The sequence below is a fragment of the Electrona antarctica genome, assembly GCF_951216825.1.
Source record: "Electrona antarctica genome assembly, contig: scaffold_25, whole genome shotgun sequence".
In the NCBI taxonomy this organism is placed as follows: domain Eukaryota; kingdom Metazoa; phylum Chordata; class Actinopteri; order Myctophiformes; family Myctophidae; genus Electrona; species Electrona antarctica.
The window spans coordinates 10,872,763-10,899,353 of record NW_027637034.1 but is presented as its reverse complement, the minus strand read 5'-3'; positions in this window follow the sequence as shown (position 1 = coordinate 10,899,353).

The following is a 26,591-nucleotide window of genomic DNA, read 5'->3' as shown; positions in this document are numbered from 1 at the left end:
AACAACTTCCCTACAGACTCCTGTCGGAAGCTCCTACCCCTCGTCTCATTCCACGTCACCCGGCTTCCCGAGAGCCTCTAAAGAACTAGTCACGTCATCCTCCTCGCCTCAAACCATCACCTCAAACCCACGTAGGACGAATCGACTCTCTCCTCGGACCACGTCAACCTCTCCTGCATTCCCCGGGTTCCTAGGGTACTCGGAATTCAGTACTTCAATCTCGCATGCAACCTCGCACGCATCAGACAAGGCGCCCTCGGGTCTAAGAAACGCCCACCTCGCCACCGTCAAGTAACTGTTTCTTACGCACTCCTCTCTTGGGGTCCTGTAATGACGGAGTGCGCCGTCTCAGACGTCAGCCTAGACGGACGCCTCTCTCTCCGGGCCGTCTCAGATGTCAGCCAAGACGGACGCCTCTCTCTTCGGACCCCAGGCCAATACTCAGGGTCCAATACCCCCATCGGAGCCCACACGGGCATCTCTCAGGGCCGCCGCCCCTCAATCCCGGGCTACGCCCTTCATCCTCCCCCCTCAGGGCTTCGCCCTTCATCCCCCCTCAGGGCTTCGCCCTTCATCCTACCTGGCCTTCGTCCACCACCTCCCCCCCCCACAGAGCTTCGCAACGAGCTGGCTCTTCCTTCACCTCCCCCAGGGGCTTAGTCTTCACTATCAGGGCTTCGCCCTTCATCCCCCCCCTCACCCCCTCCCCCCTCCTGTAACGCCAAATCATCCATGTCTCCCTCACCCCTCGACCCTCCCCCCCCCCCCTTCACCCGTCACCCAGCCCCTCGGAAACCTCCTACATCCTCACTCCCCCCCTCCTTCCCCTATTCCCAACCCCTCGTCCTCCTCCCTTCCCCCTCATCCCCACGGACAGCCAAGGCCATCCCACGCATATCAATATGCACGCATATCAACATGCACCTCATTTCTATCATTCCTTTTCATGTTCCACTTCTCTTCTAAATAAACGCTAAACCATGTCAAACGATGTTCGATTGAATGTGTGGTCTGTACTAGTGAAATGGAGTTGGTACAACATAAGTTCAGGAGGAAGACCACGCCTTCAATGATAAATCGTTGACTAACACTGCTCCTCCTCAATCTACCCTAAGCTCCATCCTCGGCCAACTTCCTGCAACACTCTGTGATCAATCACCATGGTAACCCATCCAGTACCTCCCCTCGACTTATCTACCATGGTAACTGATAACCTTCCACCCAAACCCCTCCCCTTTCTCCACGTATTTATACCTGCACGTCTACCTGCCATTTCGTGCTTGGTTCTTCGTATCCCTCCCTCCCTCCCTTTTCCAGACCTAGAGTCTGGTCAGCCTGACTTTTCTTCCGCCGCCAAGGGGAAGTTTTTTGTCACCACTTCAGAAATTGCTTGCGCCCCGTCGCAATTGCCTACTCAGGATAGGACAACATCGGGTCTCCACAAGAGTGCACCGAGACAACTTGCAGTGTTCCACACCTTAACCAGTTTAATTGCAACCATATCCTCATTTTCAGGTTCCAGATGGGGGTCCTGTAATGACGGAGTGCGCCGTCTCAGACGTCAGCCTAGACGGACGCCTCTCTCTCCGGGCCGTCTCAGATGTCAGCCAAGACGGACGCCTCTCTCTTCGGACCCCAGGCCAATACTCAGGGTCCAATACCCCCATCGGAGCCCACACGGGCATCTCTCAGGGCCGCCGCCCCTCAATCCCGGGCTACGCCCTTCATCCTTCCCCCCTCAGGGCTTCGCCCTTCATCCCCCCTCAGGGCTTCGCCCTTCATCCTACCTGGCCTTCGTCCACCACCTCCCCCCCCCACAGAGCTTCGCAACGAGCTGGCTCTTCCTTCACCTCCCCCAGGGGCTTAGTCTTCACTATCAGGGCTTCGCCCTTCATCCCCCCCCTCACCCCCTCCCCCCTCCTGTAACGCCAAATCATCCATGTCTCCCTCACCCCTCGACCCTCCCCCCCCCCCCCCCTTCACCCGTCACCCAGCCCCTCGGAAACCTCCTACATCCTCACTCCCCCCCTCCTTCCCCTATTCCCAACCCCTCGTCCTCCTCCCTTCCCCCTCATCCCCACGGACAGCCAAGGCCATCCCACGCATATCAATATGCACGCATATCAACATGCACCTCATTTCTATCATTCCTTTTCATGTTCCACTTCTCTTCTAAATAAACGCTAAACCATGTCAAACGATGTTCGATTGAATGTGTGGTCTGTACTAGTGAAATGGAGTTGGTACAACATAAGTTCAGGAGGAAGACCACGCCTTCAATGATAAATCGTTGACTAACACTGCTCCTCCTCAATCTACCCTAAGCTCCATCCTCGGCCAACTTCCTGCAACACTCTGTGATCAATCACCATGGTAACCCATCCAGTACCTCCCCTCGACTTATCTACCATGGTAACTGATAACCTTCCACCCAAACCCCTCCCCTTTCTCCACGTATTTATACCTGCACGTCTACCTGCCATTTCGTGCTTGGTTCTTCGTATCCCTCCCTCCCTCCCTTTTCCAGACCTAGAGTCTGGTCAGCCTGACTTTTCTTCCGCCGCCAAGGGGAAGTTTTTTGTCACCACTTCAGAAATTGCTTGCGCCCCGTCGCAATTGCCTACTCAGGATAGGACAACATCGGGTCTCCACAAGAGTGCACCGAGACAACTTGCAGTGTTCCACACCTTAACCAGTTTAATTGCAACCATATCCTCATTTTCAGGTTCCAGATGGGGGTCCTGTAATGACGGAGTGCGCCGTCTCAGACGTCAGCCTAGACGGACGCCTCTCTCTCCGGGCCGTCTCAGATGTCAGCCAAGACGGACGCCTCTCTCTTCGGACCCCAGGCCAATACTCAGGGTCCAATACCCCCATCGGAGCCCACACGGGCATCTCTCAGGGCCGCCGCCCCTCAATCCCGGGCTACGCCCTTCATCCTCCCCCCTCAGGGCTTCGCCCTTCATCCCCCCTCAGGGCTTCGCCCTTCATCCTACCTGGCCTTCGTCCACCACCTCCCCCCCCCACAGAGCTTCGCAACGAGCTGGCTCTTCCTTCACCTCCCCCAGGGGCTTAGTCTTCACTATCAGGGCTTCGCCCTTCATCCCCCCCCTCACCCCCTCCCCCCTCCTGTAACGCCAAATCATCCATGTCTCCCTCACCCCTCGACCCTCCCCCCCCCCCCCCCCCCCTTCACCCGTCACCCAGCCCCTCGGAAACCTCCTACATCCTCACTCCCCCCCTCCTTCCCCTATTCCCAACCCCTCGTCCTCCTCCCTTCCCCCTCATCCCCACGGACAGCCAAGGCCATCCCACGCATATCAATATGCACGCATATCAACATGCACCTCATTTCTATCATTCCTTTTCATGTTCCACTTCTCTTCTAAATAAACGCTAAACCATGTCAAACGATGTTCGATTGAATGTGTGGTCTGTACTAGTGAAATGTGTTTTGATTTGATTAATGTGTTGATTATTTGCAAGTAAACTTAGCATAAATAATGGTCGTGCAGTCACAAATAAAGGAATACGAGTCCAGAGGTGTTTTCCGTTTTTCATTTTTTCATTTGTTTTGGGTACTGTGTGTGTTAATTCCAGTCACATGAAATACATTTTGGAAGGCAATGCATGATATACATTTTGGAAGGCAATAACACACCATGTAATATAGGAGTACATAACAGCAAGATAAATGAAGAGGTCAAGGTCAAGTTTATTCATATGTCCCAAACTGGGCACTTCGTTTAACAGCAGATAATAAAAGCTCTTAAGAAATTACAAACAGTAGAACATACATAACAACAACAGACATACATTATCACAAGATACAGATGTTACATTAAATATAAAGTGCAACTAGGGCTAAAGTGCACCGAGTGTAACTACATCCTCCTGCTTCCCTTGTTGATGGCTCAGATGGAGGTAGGTATGAATGAAAATGTGTACCTTTTTTAGCACCTGCTCATCATTCAGGCAGCTGAATTTTGCCCCCACAATTTAGCTGGCCCCTTAACAACCCTGTTAAGGGCATTTTTCTGTCTGACACAGAGGTTACCATACCAGCAAATGGCAGCAAAGGTGAGGACAGACTCAATAAAGGATCTATAAAATAAAATCATCAGTGATTTGTCGACCTTGGCCAACTTCCTTAGACAGAAGAGGCGCTGCTGGCCTTTCTTACACACTATTTCAGTGTTGCAGTCGAATTTGAGACGATTGTCTATTATGGCTCCGAGATATTTGTAATTAGTTACAAACTCTACTGACTGGTCATCAATAACACTGCTCTGAGGAGCAGGTGGACATCGTCGAAAATCAATGAACATGTCTTTGGTCTTTGTGACGTTGAGTTGTAAAAATGCCTCTTCACACCAAGAAACAAAAGAATCCACCATCTCACCTCACCATCACCCAACACCAACAGACCAACAATGACAGAATCATCAGCAAATTCAATAATGTGTCTGTCTGCATATTGACTTCTGCAGTCATTTGTGACCCCTTCCAGTATTTTAAACCACAAGTCGGCTCTAATGAAACTCCACAATATACCAAAATAGCTTTTTTTTTCTTTTTTTGCCACATTAACACAGTTGGAATGTTAAAGAATGTTTTTACTCCATCAGAAAGTCGTTTTAGTGTCATTAAGTCGTTGTAATTACATTGCAAAAATGTCTCTGTATTTACAGTTTATTTGCGCATTTTGGGGGTGTGAACATTCCTACACGTATTTACATAGAGTCGTTTCGATTGGCTCTTTGTTCTCCAGCTCAAGCCGCCCAGATTAGTTGCAGTGTTTCTGTGACACAATATGAAACACAACAACTTCATTATTGTTAACTTGATATGATGCCGTTGGATCTTGTAATAAAAGTATAAATTAAGTGATTACCCGTCGTCGTCCACTGAAGAAAAAAAAGTCGCTGCCAGTTTTGTGTTTGTGGTCTCCACACTACACACAGCTGTGCGTTCTGACGAGATTGTTTTAGTTACTTGTAATCCATTATTTTGCCCTTTATATCAGTGAACACGTGAAGTTATGTGTGGTTTAGCACTGTGTTTAAATCTTTGTAACTTTATTACCGTTGAATGCTGCTGCCTGATGATCAATACTGAATGAATAACATTGCGTGTCCGCGTGGTCGCGCGTTGCGGTGAAATCCGTCTTTTATATAATTTGATCAATCCATGACATTGTCGTTGTTAGAAGAACAGCTCAAATATTGAATGTGATGACATGTGTAGTACAAATCCTGGTGTGATCTTCTTAAAACGTGGAAAGGATCATAACAAACGTCTAAGGTACTTTTTCCCCTGACTTTCTGTTGAAAAGATTTTAACTCTTTCACATCAGTGCAACGGCTGATTTAAGCCATGCATTTAGGGGTAAAAAAGGTACCTTTGTACATATTAATAATAATGTAGGCTAATGTAAACATACAGCATTTTTAAATGTAGCAATTAAAAGCATGGGTCTAAAACTACAAGGCTGCAAGTAGTTTTAGTCCACATGTATTTATTTGAAAACTCAGTTAGCATACTAGTTACTTTTTAGATTGTATTATTACAAAACATACACTAAACAACGTCAGTCGTATATTTCTATATTGCAATATTGATACTTTAACTTAAGTAAAACAACATGTACTTTCCCACACTGCCTACTAAGTGTTCACTGACAGCTAACATAGTGGGGGAGTGGTTAGTGGGTGGGGGAGTGATTATGCAATCCATTAGGGGTGGAGACAAGTATCTATTGTCACACCCATTCCTGGGGCCCAGAGGTGCTAACATCTTTGCAGGGGAAATTCTCTGCTTTGGGGGTTCCAGTTCAACAAGTTTCAGACGGTCATATCTTCTTCATTTTTTTTCCAATTTCAATGAACAATACATCATATGAAAGCTTACATTATGTAGTTTCATAATGTGTAAAAAACCACTGGACTCGGTATGGACAGGATATATATATCTATATATATATATATAAGAGTGGGGAGTGAACCTTGGGGTGAACCGGTGGATGATGGATGAAGGTCTAAGCCAAAGTTGTTTGCTAGTTTTCCAACTAGTATGGCTGAATGGTGTTGAAGGCTGATGAGAAGTCAACAAAAAGCAGCCTAGCATGTTTCTTGCTAACTTCCAGGTGTTTGAATAGAAGGTTCAGTAAGGTGATGATAGCATCGGACACCCCTCTCTTAGCCCTGTATGCAAATTGCATAGGGTCCAGGTAACACTCTGTTTTTAACAAGAGCTCTTCCTTAACAAGTCTCTTAAATTACTTCATAACCACATATCATGTCATTTAGAGCCTTGTGACACCCTCTGCTGGGTAAGAGATCATTGAAAAATAGGGCCTAGCTGTTCTGCACAGACAGTGAGCAGACGGCCACCAATGTTATCAGGGCCTGGACTTTTCTTAGGTTTACACTTTTTAAAACACCTAATCACACTAAGCTCATCAAAAGAGACATCGTGTCATCAACTGCCCTTTCAGTTCAGAGTATTGTTCTTTAAAGTCGTGAACATCAAATCTTGTGTAGAACTTCTTCTGCTAGCTGCAGATCTGAATTATAGCCACCAAGCTGTATCTTAGTCCTGCCCTCGTCCTTAAGACCTACAATAGTTTTCATACTACTCCAAGCAGAGCCCAGATTGTTCATCCTGAGCTGATTTTCTATTTTGTCTTTATATCTCATTTCCCCGGCTCTGATTTCTCTTTTAATCTCTTTCTCAATATTGCGCATCTCTATAAGGTTCCCTTCTTTAAATGCCTTTCCCTTTCTGTGCAGTAGCCCTTTAAGCGACTTTGTTATCCATGGCTTACTGTTGGGATACATTTTAACAGTTTTTACAGGGATCACAATATTCTCACAGTAGGATGTCCAGCTACAAATAACATCAGTAAGTTCATCAATATCATTACATGACTCTTTAAACATATACCAGTCAGTGCAGTCCAGACAACCCTGTAGACACAGACAGGCATCCTCATTCCAGTCCTTAACCTGGATGGTTTGTATTGTTTCCCTTTTCAACACTGCGATATACAGGGATGAGATGCACACAATTATGGTCAGACGACCCCAAGGGGTGGAGCGAGATGGACTTATAAGCGTTCTTAATGTTCCCGTAGCACAAGTCCAGTAAGTGATTCATATCTCCAATAACTATGTTAGGGGCATCCGGGAGATATGGATTGAAGCCTCTGAGTTACTTGGTGAATCAGTTCACATGCGTTGCTTTTATTAGCTGGTATGAACAATAACGAACAATGAACAATAACATACTATAAACACAATTTAACAGCTTGATTTGGAGCAAGCAAATTAAGTTTCTATATGTGATTGTCACATCTATCTGAATGGTTCTGCTTGAACTCACAACAGACTATGCATTATAATAGAGCACATTTTGTCAATACCAGCTTTACTCAAACAAGCTAAACGTGTTGCCACCATACCTGTAGGAAAAGCTCATTGTGCCTTTTTGATTTTGTTGCAAAAATGATCCCTGCGTAACTGTGTGAAGACATAATCACTGCAACTGTGTGAAGAGAACATAACATTTGTGGCAAAAAATAAAGACATCAAAACAATAAGATACAGTCCCTTCACTGCACCAGGTTGTATTGGGGAATTTTGATCAATCATGTGCACGACAGCAGGACATGCAGAATGGATAGCACTGACCCTCACAGAACATGTTTAGATGTGGTTTATCGTGTGCATGATTCAAACTTAAAATGTTTAAACATTTCACTGTGGCCTGTGTGGGGAAAGCTAGTAATCCAGGCAACCTGAGATATAATGAGTTTACACATTATGAAAGATAAACCATATTTGTGTAAACAGCTGTGACAAGAGCTTTCTTGAATTAATATTATTAATGGACACACTGTAGGATAATTAAAAAACAAGATAATCTACAGTCTACTTAATTGCATGCATGTTGTGGAGCAGTATGCATATTGAGGACATTATTATAATGAATGGTACTGGAATAGGACTATAACGGTGACCTGTCGTTCTAAGTTCTAGTACTTACTGACTGAATTACATCTCAATAGTAAACCTATAGACCAAGCAGTTGCAAATGAGCCACCATCATCACACCTATACAGATACAGTTCCATACAGACAGCTCACAGAGGGTGATGGACCATCATCGGTGGACACAGGCGGTCAACAGACCCATCAGATTTCTACATCATACTGTGTTTTGCCATTAAAAAGTTGCAATGTAGCATCCCACCCCTGTATATGGCCTTATTGAATGTATGTATGTATGTATGTATGTATGTATGTATGTATGTATGTATGTATGTATGTATGTATGTATGTATGTATGTATGTATGTATGTATGGCCTACTCCAGTGTAAAGGTGTACATCGGACCCACAGGACGAAAGCTAAGCTGTAAAGGATATACGATAACATCGATCCCACCTCTGAAAAATGCCATCAGACACCGGTAACACACATGTTTTAGTCATGTTCATCTCTGAGCACATTCTGGACTGAAATCTTTGAGACACTTACAGTATTAACTGGGACACTAGCTTTTTGGCTGTTTGGCATTTCTCAACTGCCACTGTCTAGATCTCAAGCAGATCTTACAGAAGTTACGGTGTAACCAAAATTGCATGGTATGTGTGTGTGTGTGTGTGTGTGTGTGTGTGTGTGTGTGTGTGTGTGTGTGTGTGTGTGTGTGTGTGTGTGTGTGTGTGTGTGAGTCTGTTATTTGTTTTTGTTTTTGTTGTTTGTTGCCTGGCGTTCCCTTTCCCCTCTCCCACTGTGTTGTGTTGTGTTGAAGAAAAACCCAATAAAAATAAATATAAAAAATGGCCTGTGCAGTGTTCCCTCATTACACCTTGAGATTTCAAAACAGCTTTGATCAGTTCTGACAAAGAGGTGTAAAACATGTTCACCCTTCTTTCCCCCTCTGAGGGGAGACGATTGTCCTCTTTGAGTGCATTTACACCTGAATTAAGAGATCTCCACTTGTGATCACCCAGGATGCAGAAATGTGTGAACATGTCCCTATACGCCCAGTATTTGAAATGCTAAACATGATCAGGTCTATGCAGACAGATGACTGTTCTGTACAAAACAACACCAGTCCTGTGAAACCAGACAACTGTCTTCTAGATAAAGTAAAGTATTAAACTTAAAGTCAAGATGTGCCTTCTGTCTTCTAGATATTAAAGTAACTTAATTAACAGAAATATAATACTTTACAAGACAAGATGTGAAGGCTTCTATTTATGAAGACTGTTTGCAATAAGGGCAGGGGTGTGTGTCGGTTTGTGTCATTGTATTTAATTGTGATTTATTTTTTATAGTCAAGAGTTTTTTTTTACATGTGGTTTGTAATAGTTCCATGTGTTCATGTGTGTTCAGAAAGTTGTGTTCAAATTCAATAAAATAGGCTACTGTAACATTAATTCTTAAAATTAGAATACTTTACAAGTGAACGAGATGTGAAGGCTTGTGTACTATTTATGAAGACTGTCTGTATAGAAGTTTGTGTCTTGAAAAACAAATAACTGGTAGACTCATTGTATTGTATTTCATCTTTTTTCTTGGTTAAATGTTCAGAGTCAAGAGTTTTTTTTTGGTTTGTAATAGTTCCATGTGTGTTCAGAAATGTAGAGAGTAGCATAGTGAGAGTTAGAGTCAAACGTAAACATTGTAACATTAAAGCATAGGCCTATAACATTTTGCAAGATGCATTAGATGCACATAACCTGCATAGGTGTAAACTTGTGAAGTCAAGATGTGAAGGCTTGTGTACTATTTATGAAGACTGTCTGTATAGAACTTTGTGTCTTGAAAAACAAATAACTGGTAGACTAATTGTATTTGTCTTGGTATGTGTGGTTTGTAGGAGTGATGTGTGTTCATGTGTTTCACAATGTAGCCAGTAACGTAACTTTGTTAAATTAAAGCATATAACATTTTGCAAGATACATTAAGATCACAGTTGTTCCTTCATCAGAGCTGGTTCTACTTGGTTCTGTTGTTACTGAAGTAATATGGCTCTGCTTCATTCATATTCACTATCACTTACATTATTTAATATTGTTAAGTCTGGTACATATTTTACCCTGATACACATTGTTGGATCCTGTTGATAATGTACATAAATGCATGTTATTAATACTATGTATAGATGTCCACACATATGGATATAGATGTTACATATGAAGCTTACAAAGCAATCTCACCAGTTTCTTTCTAGAAGGTTGCATAGAGCATGCCTGGGGGAGGAGGGAGGGGTGGAGCACACATACAAGTTTGTTAGGTTGTGATTGGTTGAGAGATGGTTCTATTGTTATCCCCTTTGGCCTATCAATCCAAGCAGTTAGTGGCTCCACCTTAGGCTCTCTAGTATAAGAAGAGTTGGTCTGTGTCAGCTCTCCACAACTGCTCCAGGATATCAATCATTTAGACTTCAGGTGAAGATGAACTCTATCAACCTCAACTCTGCTGAACAGGAGGAACCCAACGACCATGGTATGTTTTGTACTCTCCCTGCTTTGTCACAGCTGACATATTTTATAATCATTAAAACATAGCATTCTCAATATTCATTGTATTCTCAATCTTCCACTTTGTTTCATTGCAATTTGTTTGAGATCTGTGTTTTGCCCATTTACTGTCAGTTCATTCACTCTAGAACAGTGCTAACTGTCTGTAGTATTACTTAACCGCTTAATCCTTACTTGGAGCTGTGTAATAAACATATATTAAGCTATTATTAATTGTATTTATTATTATGTTAGTGTTTTGTCATTGTAGCTACTTGACAATAATTTCTTGCACAGCAAAAATGTAGCTACTTCACACATTTATATGAATTTCAAAAACATGCACAGCACAATTGTTTTCCTTTTACACAACACAAAGTTATGTCTTTCAACATCTCAATTGTTTTCTTTTCCTTTAATCTATTTTTCCAATCCAGTGTTGCATCATCAGTCAGTCTTGGTCAGACCAAAACAGCACAGCTGTGAAGATTGTGGACAAAGGTACCATTATATGTCTGGCCTTAAAAGACACCAGATAATTCACACCGGAGAGAAACCCTATGGATGTGATCAGTGTGGACAACGCTTTTCTAAAATGCCTGACCTTAAAAGACACCAGAGAATTCACACTGGAGAGAAACCCTATGGGTGTGATCAGTGTGGACAACACTTCTCTGAAATGTCCACCCTTAAAAGCCACCAGAGAATTCACACTGGAGAGAAACCCTATGGGTGTGATCAGTGTGGAGAACACTTCTCTCACATGTCTACCCTTAAAAGCCACCAGAGAATTCACACTGGAGAGAAACCCTATGGGTGTGATCATTGTGGACAACACTTCTCTCAAATGTCCACCCTTAAAACACACCGGAGAATTCACACAGGAGAGAAACCCTATGGATGTGATCAGTGTGGACAACACTTCTCTCGAATGTCCCACCTAAAAAGCCACCAGAAAATGCACACTGGAGAGAAAGCATATGGGTGTGATCAGTGTGGACAACACTTCACTAGAATGGCAAGTCTTAAAATCCACCAGAAAATTCACACTGGAGAGAAACCCTGAAGTGGAAAAGCTTTCAGTGGCTCATGATGTAGACGTTTACATGGATAAAAACTGTTCCCTTGTGGTCAATGTGGAAATGGTTTTACTACTTCAAGCAAACTGAAAATGCCATGTGCGTACAGCTGTACACATACATATGTTTAGTGTGAACAGTATTCATGAACAATCTGATAACATTTAAGCTGATAAATATCAACACATCTACATGTTGCATGATGACTTGCTATTTGATTAATGTGTTGATTATTTGCAAGTAAACTTAGCATAAATAATGGTTGTGCAGTCACAAATAAAGGAATACGAGTCCAGAGGTGTTTTCCGTTTTTCATCTCATTTTCACTCATTTGTTTGGGGTACTGTGTGTGTTAATTCCAGTCACATGAAATACATTTTGGAAGGCAATAACACACCAAGATAAATGAAGAGGTCAAGTTTATTCATATGTCCCAAACTGGGCACTTCGTTTTACAGCAGATAATAAAAGCTCTTAAGAGATTACAAACAGTAGAACATACATAACAACAACAGACATACATTATCACAAGATACAGATGTTACATTAAATATAAAGTGCAACTAGGGCTAAAGTGCCCCGAGTGTAACTACATCCTCCTGCTTCCCTTGTTGATGGCTCAGATGGAGGTAGGTATGAATGAAAATGTGTACCTTTTTTAGCACCTGCTCATCATTCAGGCAGCTGAATTTTGCCCCCACAATTTTGCTGGCCCCCTTAAAAACCTTTATAATTTGATCAATCCATGACATTGTTGTTGTTAGAAGAACAGCTCAAATATTGAATGTGATGACATGTGTAGTACAAATCCTGGTGTGATACGTGGAAAGGATCATAACAAACGTCTAAGGTCTCCCCTGACTTTCTGTTGAAAAGATTTTAACTCTTTCACATCAGTGCACGGCTGATTTAAGCCATGCATTTAGGGGTAAAAAAGGTACCTTTGTACATATTAATAATAATGTAATGTAAACATACAGCATTTTTAAATTTAGCAATTAAAAGCATGGGTCTAAAACTACAAGGCTGCAAGTAGTTTTACTCCACATGTATTTATTTGAAAACTCAGTTAGCGTACTAGTTACTTTTTAGATTGTATTATTACAAAACATACACTAAACAACGTCAGTCCTATATTTCTATATTGCAATATTGATACTTTAACTTAAGTAAAACAACATGTACTTTCCCACACTGCCTACTAAGTGTTCACTGACAGCTAACATAGTGGGGGAGTGGTTAGTGGGTGGGGGAGTGATTATGCAAGCCATTAGGGGTGGAGACAAGTATCTATTGTCACACCCATTCCTGGGGCCCAGAGGTGCTAACATCTTTGGAATCTTTGCAGGGGAAATTCTCTGCTTTGGGGTTTCCAGTTCAACAAGTTTCAGATGATGGTCATATCTTCTTAATTTTTTTTCCAATTTCAATGAACAATACATCATATGAAAGCTTACATTATGTAGTTTCATAATGTGTAAAAAACTGAAAAATGTATAATATATATATTATATATATATATATATATATATATATATATATATATATATATATATATATATATATATATATATATATATATATATATATATATAAATATAAGAGTGGGGAGAGTACACAACCTTGGGGTGAACCGGTGGATGATGGATGAGGGTCTAAGCCAAAGTTGTTTGCTAGTTTTCCAACTAGTATGGCTGAATGGTGTTGAAGGCTGATGAGAAGTCAACAAAAAGCAGCCTAGCATGTTTCTTGCTAACTTCCAGGTGTTCGAAGGTTCAGTAAGGTGATGATAGCATCGGACACCCCTCTCTTAGCCCTGTATGCAAATTGCATAGGGTCCAGGTAACACTCTGTTTTTAACAAGAGCTCTTCCTTAACAAGTCTCTTAAATTACTTCATAACCACATATCATGTCATTTAGAGCCTTGTGACACACTCTGCTGGGTAAGAGATCATTGAAATATAAAATGAAAAATAGGGCCTAGCTGTTCTGCACAGACAGTGAGCAGACGGCCACCAATGTTATCAGGGCCTGGACTTTTCTTAGGTTTACACTTTTTAAAACACCTAATCACACTAAGCTCATCAAAAGAGACATCCGGTAACACTTGAGACACTTACAGTATTAACTGGGACACTAGCTTTTTGGCTGTTTGGCATTTCTCAACTGCCACTGTCTAGATCTCAAGCAGATCTTACAGAAGTTACGGTGTAACCAAAATGGCATGGTGTGTGTGTGTGTGTGTGTGTGAGAGTCTGTTATTTGTTTTTGTTGTTTGTTGCCTGGCGTTCCTTTTCCCCTCTCCCACTGTGTTGTGTCGAAGAAAAACCCAATAAAAATAAATATAAAAAAATGGCCTGTGCAGTGTTCCCTCATTACACCTTGAGATTTCTAAGTCCAAACAGCTTTGATCAGTTCAGACAAAGAGGTGTAAAACATGTTCACCCTTCTTTCCCCCTCTGAGGGGAGACGATTGTCCTCTTTGAGTGCATTTACACCTGAATTAAGAGATCTCCACTTGTGATCACCCAGGATGCAGAAATGTGTGAACATGATCAGGTCTATGCAGACAGATGCTACTGTTCATTGTGTTCTGTTCTGTGTAGCTAAGTAATGCTCATCAGAAATGCCTGTGGCATAATTACATATTATGTAGCCTACAACGGCTTTTGCACTTCTTTATTGATATATTGAATTAAAAAGAAATGTTCCGTTTCATCTGTGGTATTTCTTGTGAAAATAATGTTTTTTGTATCAGGACTGATACAAAAAAACACTTTAGCTGTTGAAAAATAGCAGATCTAAGAGCTCATAGAGCGGCACAGAGTGCTGTGCTACGAGCTTGTAGATCTATTTTAGAAAAATCATGAAAATGTGGCACACATATTTGAATATATATATTCTACAACGGCTTTTGCACTTCTTTATTGATATATTGAATAAAAAGAAGATGTTCCCTGTTTCATCTGTGATATTTCTTTTGTAAGATATAGCATCCAGAAAAGCTAATGGGTGGAACAAGGTTGAGATACAAAAATGTGATATTATTTCCAACAGTAATTTCTGTACCAATCATGTACATGACAGCAGGACATGCAGAATGGATAGCACTGACCCTCACAGAACATGTTTAGATGTGGTTTATCGTGTGCATGATTCAAACTTAAAATGTTTAAACATTTCACTGTGGCCTGTGTGGGGAAAGCTAGTAAGCAACCTGAGATATAATGAGTTTACACATTATGAAAGATAAACCATATTTGTGTAAACAGCTGTGACGAGAGCTTTCTTGAATTATTAATATTAATGGACACACTGTAAGACTAGAAAAAGTGCCCTTCTGGGCACAGGTCTCCACCAGGAGGATAGGACTGTGTGAGATGTTTGGCAAAATGTTTAGGAGTAATATAAACATGTTTGCCTTTGATGGCAATTGGATGACTTGAGGCATTTTGTTCCAAAAATGTGTTTTGCAAAAATCAACCTGTTGGTGGCGCTATAACAGGCCAATGTGAAAAGGGTGGGATATATTCCTCAGCCTAGTAAGAAAATGTGTGAAAGATTTCACGTAAATTGCATGCTGCGTTCATGATTTGAGGCTTTTGTTCAAAACGGGGCAATCTTGCAAACTGTGAAAGCCAATTATAGCCAATTAGGATGGAATATGAAATATCGGACAGATCCGACTTGAGCACATGACCATAGAGATACTGTGTAACGATTTGTGAGATTTTTGGACAGAATCTGGAGGAGTAATATCAAAAAATGTGTTTTACAAAAGTCGGCCTCCTGGTGGCGCTATAACAGGCCGTTCTGTAAAATGCGGGGCAGAGGTTCATCGTTGACATCCAGGGAGTGTGTGTGCAAAGTTTGGCATCGACCGGGTTAACGGTGCCGGAGATTAGCTGGTAACAGACGGACGGAAGGACGGACGGACGGACGGACGGACACACACACGGACGGACACACACACACACGGACGGAGTGCAAAACATACTCTCTCCCCATGCCTTCGGCCTGGTGGAGACAATCATTAAAAAACAAGATAATCTACAGTCTACTTAATTGCATGCATGTTGTGGAGCAGTATGCATATTGACGACATAATTATAATGAATGGTACTGGAATAGGACTATAACGGTGACCTGTCGTTCTAAGTTCTAGTACTTACTGACTGAATTACATCTCAATAGTAAACCTATAGACCAAGCAGTTGCAAATGAGCCACCACCATCACACCTATACAGATACAGTTCCATACAGACAGCTCACAGAGGGTGATGGACCATCATCGGTGGACACAGGCGGTCAACAGACCCATCAGATTTCTACATCATACTGTGTTTTGCCATTAAAAAGTTGCAATGTAGCATCCCACCCCTGTATATGGCCTATTGAACATCAGCCTTGCAGGAGCATGATGATAGTTCAACGTTCAGTTATGTATGTATTTGGTTAAAATGGGTAAGGTTTTAAAAAAGGCAAAAGCATGCTCTGTTGCACTGGCCTAAAAGTGGGTCCTCTAAAACTGCTTCAACTTCTGAGAATGTGTGTTTGGTTCATTAGCCACCAGATGGCATACCTTATAAGTATGTATGTATGTCTGTATGTCTGTATGTATTTAAAAGGGGGGCTTTTTTGTAAAATCCCAGCCTACAATACCTTAATATATTTAAAATCCAAAGTAAGGTTACCAGTGAAGGGCAACCTGCCTATTCACTGGGGACTATGCAAGGCAGAGGCGTCCACCCCCCTGAGTCCAAGTTAGACTAGACCGCATACCTAAACCATGGTCCGAACCCATCCTCTAAAACACAATGGTAAAATGGATATACTTGGTAAAAAATGGACATTAATAAAACAACCTAAAAGAGTAAAAGTTCACAGCAAGGCCTGGATACAATTTATTTAATTGAACAGAAAGATGAACATAAAAATGAATGAGGTGTGAGTGTACTATGTGGGTGTTTGATAGTCAGCTTCTTTCATTTAGACCAGTGGGTGTTACTGTTTGCAATTTATTAATCCATCTATGCTCCATTAGTTTCCGCTGTCCACTGGTCCATCGGACTCCACATTCCAGACCTGAAACGATGAGGTTAGCAATGGGATGGGATTGAAAGTGTGTGTACAGGGTAGTGTGTAGGTCTGCTCGTTTGATGTGATATAGGTGTTGTTTGAGGCGTGTTTCTAATGTGTGACTGGTTTCTCCTATGTAATGTTTATGACATTGTGTGCAGGTGATGATATAAACTATATTGGGGGTGGTCAGAGACAGGGGATCCTGAATGGGGGAGGAAGTGTGACTATGGGGGTTGTTGATGAATTTGCGGGGCTTAAAATGGAGTGTATGTGGCTGTGGGGGCTTGGGAGGTAAAGTGGAGAATGTGGAATGCACAAGGAGGTCTCCCAGGTTCCTGTTCCTTCTGAGTGCAGAGATGACCTGATGTGTTTGTAATGGGGGGTAGGATTGTTGTGTAGTGGCGAAGTTCTGTTTGAATTTATGGTGTAGTGGTTGGAGAGTATGTGAGAATGTAGTTATTAATGGGACTAGTGTTGTAGTGGTAGAGGAGCCGGTGGACTGTATAGAGTGAGAAGAAGAGTTGGAGAAGGGAGGACATAGAGGAGAGGGTAATGCGTGGGCCCCGTCCAGGTCCGTCCCTGTCCCCGCGCCAGAGAGAGGCCTCTGCTCCTGTTGCATGCTCTGATGTTGCTGGGGAGGAAAGCTAGGGCTGAGGTTAGGGTTAGAATTAGGGGTGGGAGGGTTAGGGGTGGGCGGCAGAGTGTTTGTGGAGAGTGACTGGGTGGGGGAGAGAGAGGCCAGGGCATTGCTCCTGATTGTACGCAAGAACCTCTTGCTGTAGCCTCTCCTTCTGAGGACTGTGAAAAGTGTCTGTGTGGCTTGATTAAAATGTTCCCTATTGGATGAAATCCTGAAAAACCGAATGATTTGTGATTTGATGATTCCTGCAAAGGTGTGCTTTGGGTGGTAGCTGTGTTTATGGAGTAGTGCGTGTGTGTCTGTGTCCTTAAAATATATTTTTGTCAGTAGTCGTTTATGTGTATGATCTATTGTATGAAAAAATACGGTGGTGTCCAGGAAGTTAATCTCTGTTGGATGAATGATGTGTTTGATGGTTATGGAAGCATGGTGTGTGTTCAAAATCTGTAAAAATGCATCAAACTGTTGTAAGGTGTGTGGCCAGAGCCCTATGATGTCATCTAAAAATCTGAAATACATGGTGGGTTGTAGTGGACACTTTGCCAAGGCCTCTCTCTCCCACTCACTCATGTAGATGTTGGCATAAGCGGGTGCAAATTTCTTGCCCATAGCCGTGCCCTCCATCTGTAAGTAGTGTTTGTTATTAAAGGTGAAATCATTGCAATTGAGACTGAGTTCTAATAGTTGTAAAATGGCATTGTCTGGTCTAGTGTTGTCCGGGTGTGTCTGGAAAAGATTTCTAACTGCCTGTAAACCAGTGGCTGTATGTATGTTGGTGTAAAGGCTGTCAATGTCTATGGTGAAAATGTATGTGTGTGGTGGCACGGCTATGGGCTTGATTTTTTCTAGGAAATCATATGTGTCTCTTAAATAACTGGCGTGTATAGTGGAGAGGGGGTTGAGGAAGTGGTCTATGTATTGTGCTATGTGGTAGGATTCACTGCTGCAGTCTGACACTATAGGTCTGCCGGGAGGCACCTCGAAGGGAATAGTCCAAGTCTGGGGATCCTTGTGGATTTTGGGTAGTAAATAGAATATTCTAGGTCTGGGGTTATCCGGTCCATAGAGGAAGTCGCGTTGTTTGGATGTGATGTAGTTTTGGTGATAGAGTGTTGTAATGATTTGTCTGAATTTGACCTGAGTCTGTGGCTGTATGCTGGCTGCTATGTGAGTGTAGTATCTTGTGTTGGATAGTTGTCTGTTGGCTTCATATGTGTATTGGAAATTATCTAAAATTACTATTTTTGAGCCTTTGTCAGCTGGTTTAATAACTATTTGTGTGTTGTTCCGCAGTGTTGTGATGCTGTTCCGTTCGTCTGTGGTCAGGTTGTCAGGTCTGTCTGGTGATGGGTGGTACTGATTGAGTGTATGGTTATCTAGCTGTATGAGGCCTCGTATCCTGCCGTCCACCTGGGAGAGTTTTGGCTCCCAGGTGGAGGGCAGGACAAAAGGTGTATGTCCGTCTGTCTGTGTGTCTTTGAAAAAGTCTATTAATTTAAGTCTCCTATGGTATCTGTGGGTGTCCCTTCGAAGTGCCTCCCAGTCTGTCCTTGTAGGTCGAGGAATGTAGGCGAGTCCCCTCTCCAGCAACTGGGCCTGTGCGGCCGTGAGACGGACAGACCTGGACAGGTTCAACACATTGGAGTGGGGGTCAGGTGCTAGTCGGAGGGACTGAATGGCTGTTGGAGGTTGAGAGGAAGAGGAAGAGGGGGGAAGAATGGTGATGGGCGGTGTGGGAGAGGGGGGAGGGGGGAGGGGGGGAGATAGAGAGGGAGGAGGAGGAGGAGGGGAGCCTGTTGGGAACAAGGTAGGTACCAAAGGGAGAGGAGAGGTAGGACAGGAATCCAGGTTTCGGCTCCTGTTTAGGGAAAATTTAACTGTGTGCACCAATGGTTAAAGATTGTGACTGCTGTGGTGTGTGTCCAGTGTATGTTGTCGGGTTCTGTGTGAAACTGGCCGGGGTCAACTGGTGGAATGTATGGGAAATGTGTTGATATGTACTGGTTCATGAGTGTGATGTTCTTTTTCTGGTTGGGTGTTAGGAACTGGGAGAAGTTGATGAGGGGAATACGGATGGTTGCGTTCGGAAAAGTCCGTTGTGCCTCCTTGTGCATTCCATTCAGCTGCCTATAGGAGGTCTGGTCCGTATCATTGTCCTTGCAGTTGATGCCCACCGAGAGAATCACTTCTTCTACCCTGGGGTGAACCTCCGCCTTTTCAAAGACCTTGGTCATGTGGTTGAAGGTCGCCCCAGGGTAGCTGTCTATTTGCATAATAGTGTGGTGTGATGGTGGGATTCTATTTAAATTGGAGTCCCCCAAGAGGGCCACCGGCTTTCGGACCAAAATGTTCCAGTCCTGCACCTTTCTCTTAGGCCTGGCCTTGTGATATGTAGGTATGCAGGGAAGTGCTGGGGCCGGAGGGGGTGGTGACGTGTGTGGCTGTGAGGCGCCAGTAGTGAGAGGCTGCGGGATCGGGTGGTTCTGACAGGGTTCAGAGGGGCCTGTTTGGTCACGGTTGTTGCCGTATAGTGGCCTACTCATCATTACCCGGGATAGGGTACCGATCCCGCGCTTCACACCGGCGCCTCCTGTGGGGGAAAGGGAAATGGAATTTAATTCAATGACTGATGTTGGGGTGTGCTGGGGAGTGGTGGGTGTGGTGGGAAGGACCAGTGAGGTGGGTTGGAGTGGGCTTGGGGCTGTGGACTCCTCACAGGTGGAGTACTCCATGGGTTGGAAACGGGGAGAGGTTCCAGTGGTCCTGTGGGTAGGCTTGGGTGTCGAGGAGGCAGAAGGGAGGGGATGGGGTGAGCTGCCCGCCACCTCCACCTCCCGAACCCTGTTAGGGGGTCCGGGTGCAGAAGAGGAAGGCAGTGTAGAGTCCTCCGGGACCGGGGGGAGGGGGGTTGTAGGGGTAAACCGGGAGCTGGTCCTATTGGGTTTTGCTCTCTGTGGCTGGGGGGGCGCCAGAGGAAAGGCCTCCGGACGTTTCCCCAGGGACAGCGAGCATATGGGTCTGGGTAGTGGGCGGGGGGCACTGGGGATGACAGGTCGCTTGTCTGTGGGGGTCCTGAGGAGGGGTGGAATGGCCGGTCGCCTGGTTGTAGGGATGGTGAGAAGGGGTGGGATGGAAGGCGTTGGGAGTAAGGCTGGCGGCGAAGTGTTCCTGCCTAAAGGAGGGGGGAACACTTGGGCTGGGGTCCTAGGGTGTGGGAGAAGGCCAGGCCGAGCACTAGCAGAGCTACTGGGAGGTCTCGAGTGAGGTGGAGGGGGGGCGGTGTGTGTTGTTGAGAATGTGTTTGCTTGTGTATGTATGTTGTAACGGTTTGTGTGTGTGAAATGTTGCTGTGTATTTTGTTGTGTCGGTGCATGTTGTCTGTGTTGTGCGGTTGGTTGTCTATGTTGTGTGTGTTGTGTGGTTGGCTGTGTGTGTTGTTGTGTGGTTGGCTGTCTGTGTTGTGTGTGTTGTGTGGTTGGCTGTGTGTGTTGTGTGGTTTGCTGTGTGTGTTGTGTGTGTTGTGTGGTTGGCTGTGTTTGTTGTGTGGTTTGCTGTGTGTGTTGTGTGTGTTGTGTGGTTGGCTGTGTGTGTTGTGTGGGTGTCTGTATCTGTAGTATGTTGCTAACCCGGGTTAGGGTTGCATTTGTCAGTCTCTGGGTGTATCGTTTATGTGCCCATCCTATGGCTATGGTATAGGCCATAGGGTTATGTGGGTGTATGTCTGGTGTGAGTGTGTCTATGGTGTCTGTGTAGTGTGTTTGTAATATATGCATGTTTGTGTTCATCCAGTGGTGTGTGTTGTGGGCCACCTGCGTGGTGGTGGTCTCAGTGGGGCAGGCAGGCTTGATGAAGGTGGTGAGTTTATTCACCTGTCTCATCATCCCAACAGGGAAGGACCCTGTCCGGAGCGCCCTCTCAGCCACCTCTCCATGGTGTACAGCCTGAATTAATTTAAAATACAGTTTGGCTGTCTGCCTAGTGGCTTCATCGGGAGGGTGACCAAGGGGGGGCTGGCTGTTAGGTACAGGGTGATGGGGTCGTGTAGTAGGGGTATGTGAAGACAGGGGTATAGGGGGATATCTGTTGGTGAAGGGTGGTCTAGCTACTTGGGCATATGTGGGTCTACGGGGAAATCTGTGTGCAGAGGGATGTTGCATGGTGAGGGTGGTGGCTAGGTCCTAACAAAAGGGAATGGGGTTAAGTGAGGAAGCACTTCAATCAACAAATTAAAATTAAAAACACAATGCCATATGAGGTGAGCAGCTGTAGTGTGTGCTGCCCAGGGTTGGGCCCTTACCACCTTTCGCTGGATGCGACTGGACACTGGAGCCTCTCCCGCTGTGGGTTGGACAGCTGCTCCTGCAGGTGTTGACGGCTGCTGGATCTGAGGGCTCAGTGGTGGAGATGGTAAGCCGTCTCAACTACGGCATGTAGTTGAGACCAGGTTTGGGCCCCCCATATAAAAATTGTATTTAAAATCAAATGTATTGATTAAAAGGTGCAACCAAGACTTAAAAGCAAAGAAAACAATAAAAGGGTCTACTCTAAAAGGTCCTGACGTTTCGCTGTCTTGCAGCTTCTTCAGAGGAGTTTGGGGCAAAGAGAGAGCCAACACCCTAAGGAAGTTAGAAGTAGGGTGGTGTGTTCTGTGGGTGGAGCTAAGTGTGGGGGTGTCCAAGGTGGTGAGGTGGTGGTGCCATGGTATGGTTGGTCTGGGAGTGAGGATGGGGGGGTGGATATGAAAGTGGGGGGGGGGGGGGAAATGGTGGGGGTTTGTTTATGGGGGAAGAAATAATATAAGGGCTATAGTATAGCTGTACTGTATCCCAATGATAAGATAGGATGATAAAATCAACAAATAAAATAATAAAATAATAAAATAATAAAATAATAAAATAATAAAATAATGATAAAAGCAATTAATAATGGATAAAATAAAGGGAAGGAATGGAGAAAGGCAGAGGGTTAGTGGTATATACCCATGGAACAGGAGTATTATTATGACCTGGAGAGAGGGCTATTTGAGGGCACCCCATCAGAGGAGCCCCCTGTAGGACAACGAGACAGGCAAAATCTAGGGTTATGACAGAGGGGGTACTCGAGACACTCCCAAATATGCTCTGTGTGTACAGTGAGGACGGCTGATCCTCAGCCTTATGTGTCCAACCGGGGGGACTCCAGGATTCCCTCAGTGGGCCCCTGGTCCACTATAGGACCAGTGGACAGCGGAAACACATCCCTAAAATAGTGCTACCACACAATAAAACAGGTTTTGTTAAAACAGTTAAAAAGAGACCCCCAGTGGCACTGGCCTTATGTATTTGGTTAAAATGGGTAAGGTTTTAAAAAAGGCAAAAGCATGCTCTGTTGCACTGGCCTAAAAGTGGGTCCTCTAAAACTGCTTCAACTTCTGAGAATGTGTGTTTGGTTCATTAGCCACCAGATGGCATACCTTATAAGTATGTATGTATGTCTGTATGTCTGTATGTATTTAAAAGGGGGGCTTTTTTGTAAAATCCCAGCCTACAATACCTTAATATATTTAAAATCCAAAGTAAGGTTACCAGTGAAGGGCAACCTGCCTATTCACTGGGGACTATGCAAGGCAGAGGCGTCCACCCCCCTGAGTCCAAGTTAGACTAGACCGCATACCTAAACCATGGTCCGAACCCATCCTCTAAAACACAATGGTAAAATGGATATACTTGGTAAAAAATGGACATTAATAAAACAACCTAAAAGAGTAAAAGTTCACAGCAAGGCCTGGATACAATTTATTTAATTGAACAGAAAGATGAACATAAAAATGAATGAGGTGTGAGTGTACTATGTGGGTGTTTGATAGTCAGCTTCTTTCATTTAGACCAGTGGGTGTTACTGTTTGCAATTTATTAATCCATCTATGCTCCATTAGTTTCCGCTGTCCACTGGTCCATCGGACTCCACATTCCAGACCTGAAACGATGAGGTTAGCAATGGGATGGGATTGAAAGTGTGTGTACAGGGTAGTGTGTAGGTCTGCTCGTTTGATGTGATATAGGTGTTGTTTGAGGCGTGTTTCTAATGTGTGACTGGTTTCTCCTATGTAATGTTTATGACATTGTGTGCAGGTGATGATATAAACTATATTGGGGGTGGTCAGAGACAGGGGATCCTGAATGGGGGAGGAAGTGTGACTATGGGGGTTGTTGATGAATTTGCGGGGCTTAAAATGGAGTGTATGTGGCTGTGGGGGCTTGGGAGGTAAAGTGGAGAATGTGGAATGCACAAGGAGGTCTCCCAGGTTCCTGTTCCTTCTGAGTGCAGAGATGACCTGATGTGTTTGTAATGGGGGGTAGGATTGTTGTGTAGTGGCGAAGTTCTGTTTGAATTTATGGTGTAGTGGTTGGAGAGTATGTGAGAATGTAGTTATTAATGGGACTAGTGTTGTAGTGGTAGAGGAGCCGGTGGACTGTATAGAGTGAGAAGAAGAGTTGGAGAAGGGAGGACATAGAGGAGAGGGTAATGCGTGGGCCCCGTCCAGGTCCGTCCCTGTCCCCGCGCCAGAGAGAGGCCTCTGCTCCTGTTGCATGCTCTGATGTTGCTGGGGAGGAAAGCTAGGGCTGAGGTTAGGGTTAGAATTAGGGGTGGGAGGGTTAGGGGTGGGCGGCAGAGTGTTTGTGGAGAGTGACTGGGTGGGGGAGAGAGAGGCCAGGGCATTGCTCCTGATTGTACGCAAGAACCTCTTGCTGTAGCCTCTCCTTCTGAGGACTGTGAAAAGTGTCTGTGTGGCTTGATTAAAATGTTCCCTATTGGATGAAATCCTGAAAAACCGAATGATTTGTGATTTGATGATTCCTGCAAAGGTGTGCTTTGGGTGGTAGCTGTGTTTATGGAGTAGTGCGTGTGTGTCTGTGTCCTTAAAATATATTTTTGTCAGTAGTCGTTTATGTGTATGATCTATTGTATGAAAAAATACGGTGGTGTCCAGGAAGTTAATCTCTGTTGGATGAACTAGTTCAACGTTCAGTTATGTATGTATGTATGTATGTATGTATGTATGTATGTATGTATGTATGTATGTATGTATGTATGTATGTATGTATGTATGGCCTACTCCAGTGTAAAGGTGTACATCGGACCCACAGGACGAAAGCTAAGCTGTAAAGGATATACGATAACATCGATCCCACCTGTGAAAAATGCCATCAGACACCGGTAACACACATGTTTTAGTCATGTTCATCTCTGAGGCACATTCTGGACTGAAATCTTTGAGACACTTACAGTATTAACTGGGACACTAGCTTTTTGGCTGTTTGGCATTTCTCAACTGCCACTGTCTAGATCTCAAGCAGATCTTACAGAAGTTACGGTGTAACCAAAATTGCATGGTATGTGTGTGTGTGTGTGTGTGAGTCTGTTATTTGTTTTTGTTTTTGTTGTTTGTTGCCTGGCGTTCCTTTTCCCCTCTCCCACTGTGTTGTGTTGTGTTGAAGAAAAACCCAATAAAAATAAAAATAAAAATAAAAAAATGGCCTGTGCAGTGTTCCATCATTACACCTTGAGATTTCCAAGTCCAAACAGCTTTGATCAGCTCAGACAAAGAGGTGTAAAACATGTTCACCCTTCTTTCCCCCTCTGAGGGGAGACGATTGTCCTCTTTGAGTGCATTTACACCTGAATTAAGAGATCTCCACTTGTGATCACCCAGGATGCAGACATTTGTGAACATGTCCTTATACACCCAGTATTTGAAATGCTAAACATGATCAGGTCTATGCAGACAGATGACTGTTCTGTACAAAACAACACCAGTCCTGTGAAACCAGACAACTGTCTTCTAGATAAAGTTTAAAGTATTAAACTTAAAGTCAAGATGTGCCTTCTGCCTTCTAGATATTAAAGTAACTTAATTAACAGAAATATAATACTTTACAAGACAAGATGTGAAGGCTTCTAATTATGAAGACTGTTTGCAATTAGTGCAGGGGTGTGTGTCGGTTTGTGTCTTGGAAACCAAATAACTGGTAGACTCATTGTTTTGTATTTCATCTTTTTTCTTTGTTAAATGTTCAGAGTCAAGAGTTTTTTTTTTTTTTTTTTTTTTTAAATATGTGGTTTGTAATAGTTCCATGTGTTCATGTGTGTTCAGAAATGTAGAGAGTAGCATAGTGAGAGTTAGAGTCAAACGTAAACATTGTAACATTAGTCTTGAAAAACAAATAACTGGTAGACTAATTGTATTTGTCTTGGTGTGTGGTTTGTAGGAGTGATGTGTGTTCATGTGTTTCACAATGTAGCCAGTAACGTAACTTTGTTAAATTAAAGCATATAACATTTTGCAAGATAAATTAAGATCACAGTTTAATGATCAGTTGTTTCTTCATCAGAGCTGGTTCTACTTGGTTCTGTTGTTACTGAAGTAATATGGCTCTGCTTCAGTGACAATTAATTCATATTCACTATCACTTACATTATTCAATATTGTTAAGTCTGGTACATATTTTACCCTGATACACATTGTTGGATCCTGTTGATAATGTACATACATGCATGTTATTAATACTATGTACAGATGTCCACACATACAGTATGGATATAGATGTTACATATGAAGCTTACAAAGCAATCTCACCAGTTTCTTTCTAGAAGGTTGCATAGAGCATGCCTGGGGGAGGAGGGAGGGGTGGAGCACACATACAAGTTTGTTAGGTTGTGATTGGTTGAGAGATGGTTCTATTGTTCTCCTCTTTGGCATATCAATCCAAGCAGTTAGTGGCTCCACCTTAGGCTCTCTAGTATAAGAAGAGGTGGTCTGTGTCAGCTCTCCACAACTGCTCCAGGATATCAATCATTTAGACTTCAGGTGAAGATGAACTCTATCAACCTCAAATCTGCTGAACAGGAGGAACCCAACGACCATGGTATGTTTTGTACTCTCCCTGCTTTGTCACAGCTGACATATTTTATAATCATTAAAACATAGCATTCTCAATATTCATTGTATTCTCAATCTTCCACTTTGTTTCATTGCAATTTGTTTGAGATCTGTGTTTTGCCCATTTACTGTCAGTTCATTCACTCTAGAACAGTGCTAACTGTCTGTAATATTACTTAACCGCTTAATCCTTACTTAGTTGTGTAATAAACATATATTAGGCTATTATTAATTGACCAAAACAGCACAGCTGTGAAGATTGTGGACAAAGGTACCATTATATGTCTGGCCTTAAAGGACACCAGAAAATTCACACCGGAGAGAAGCCATATGGATG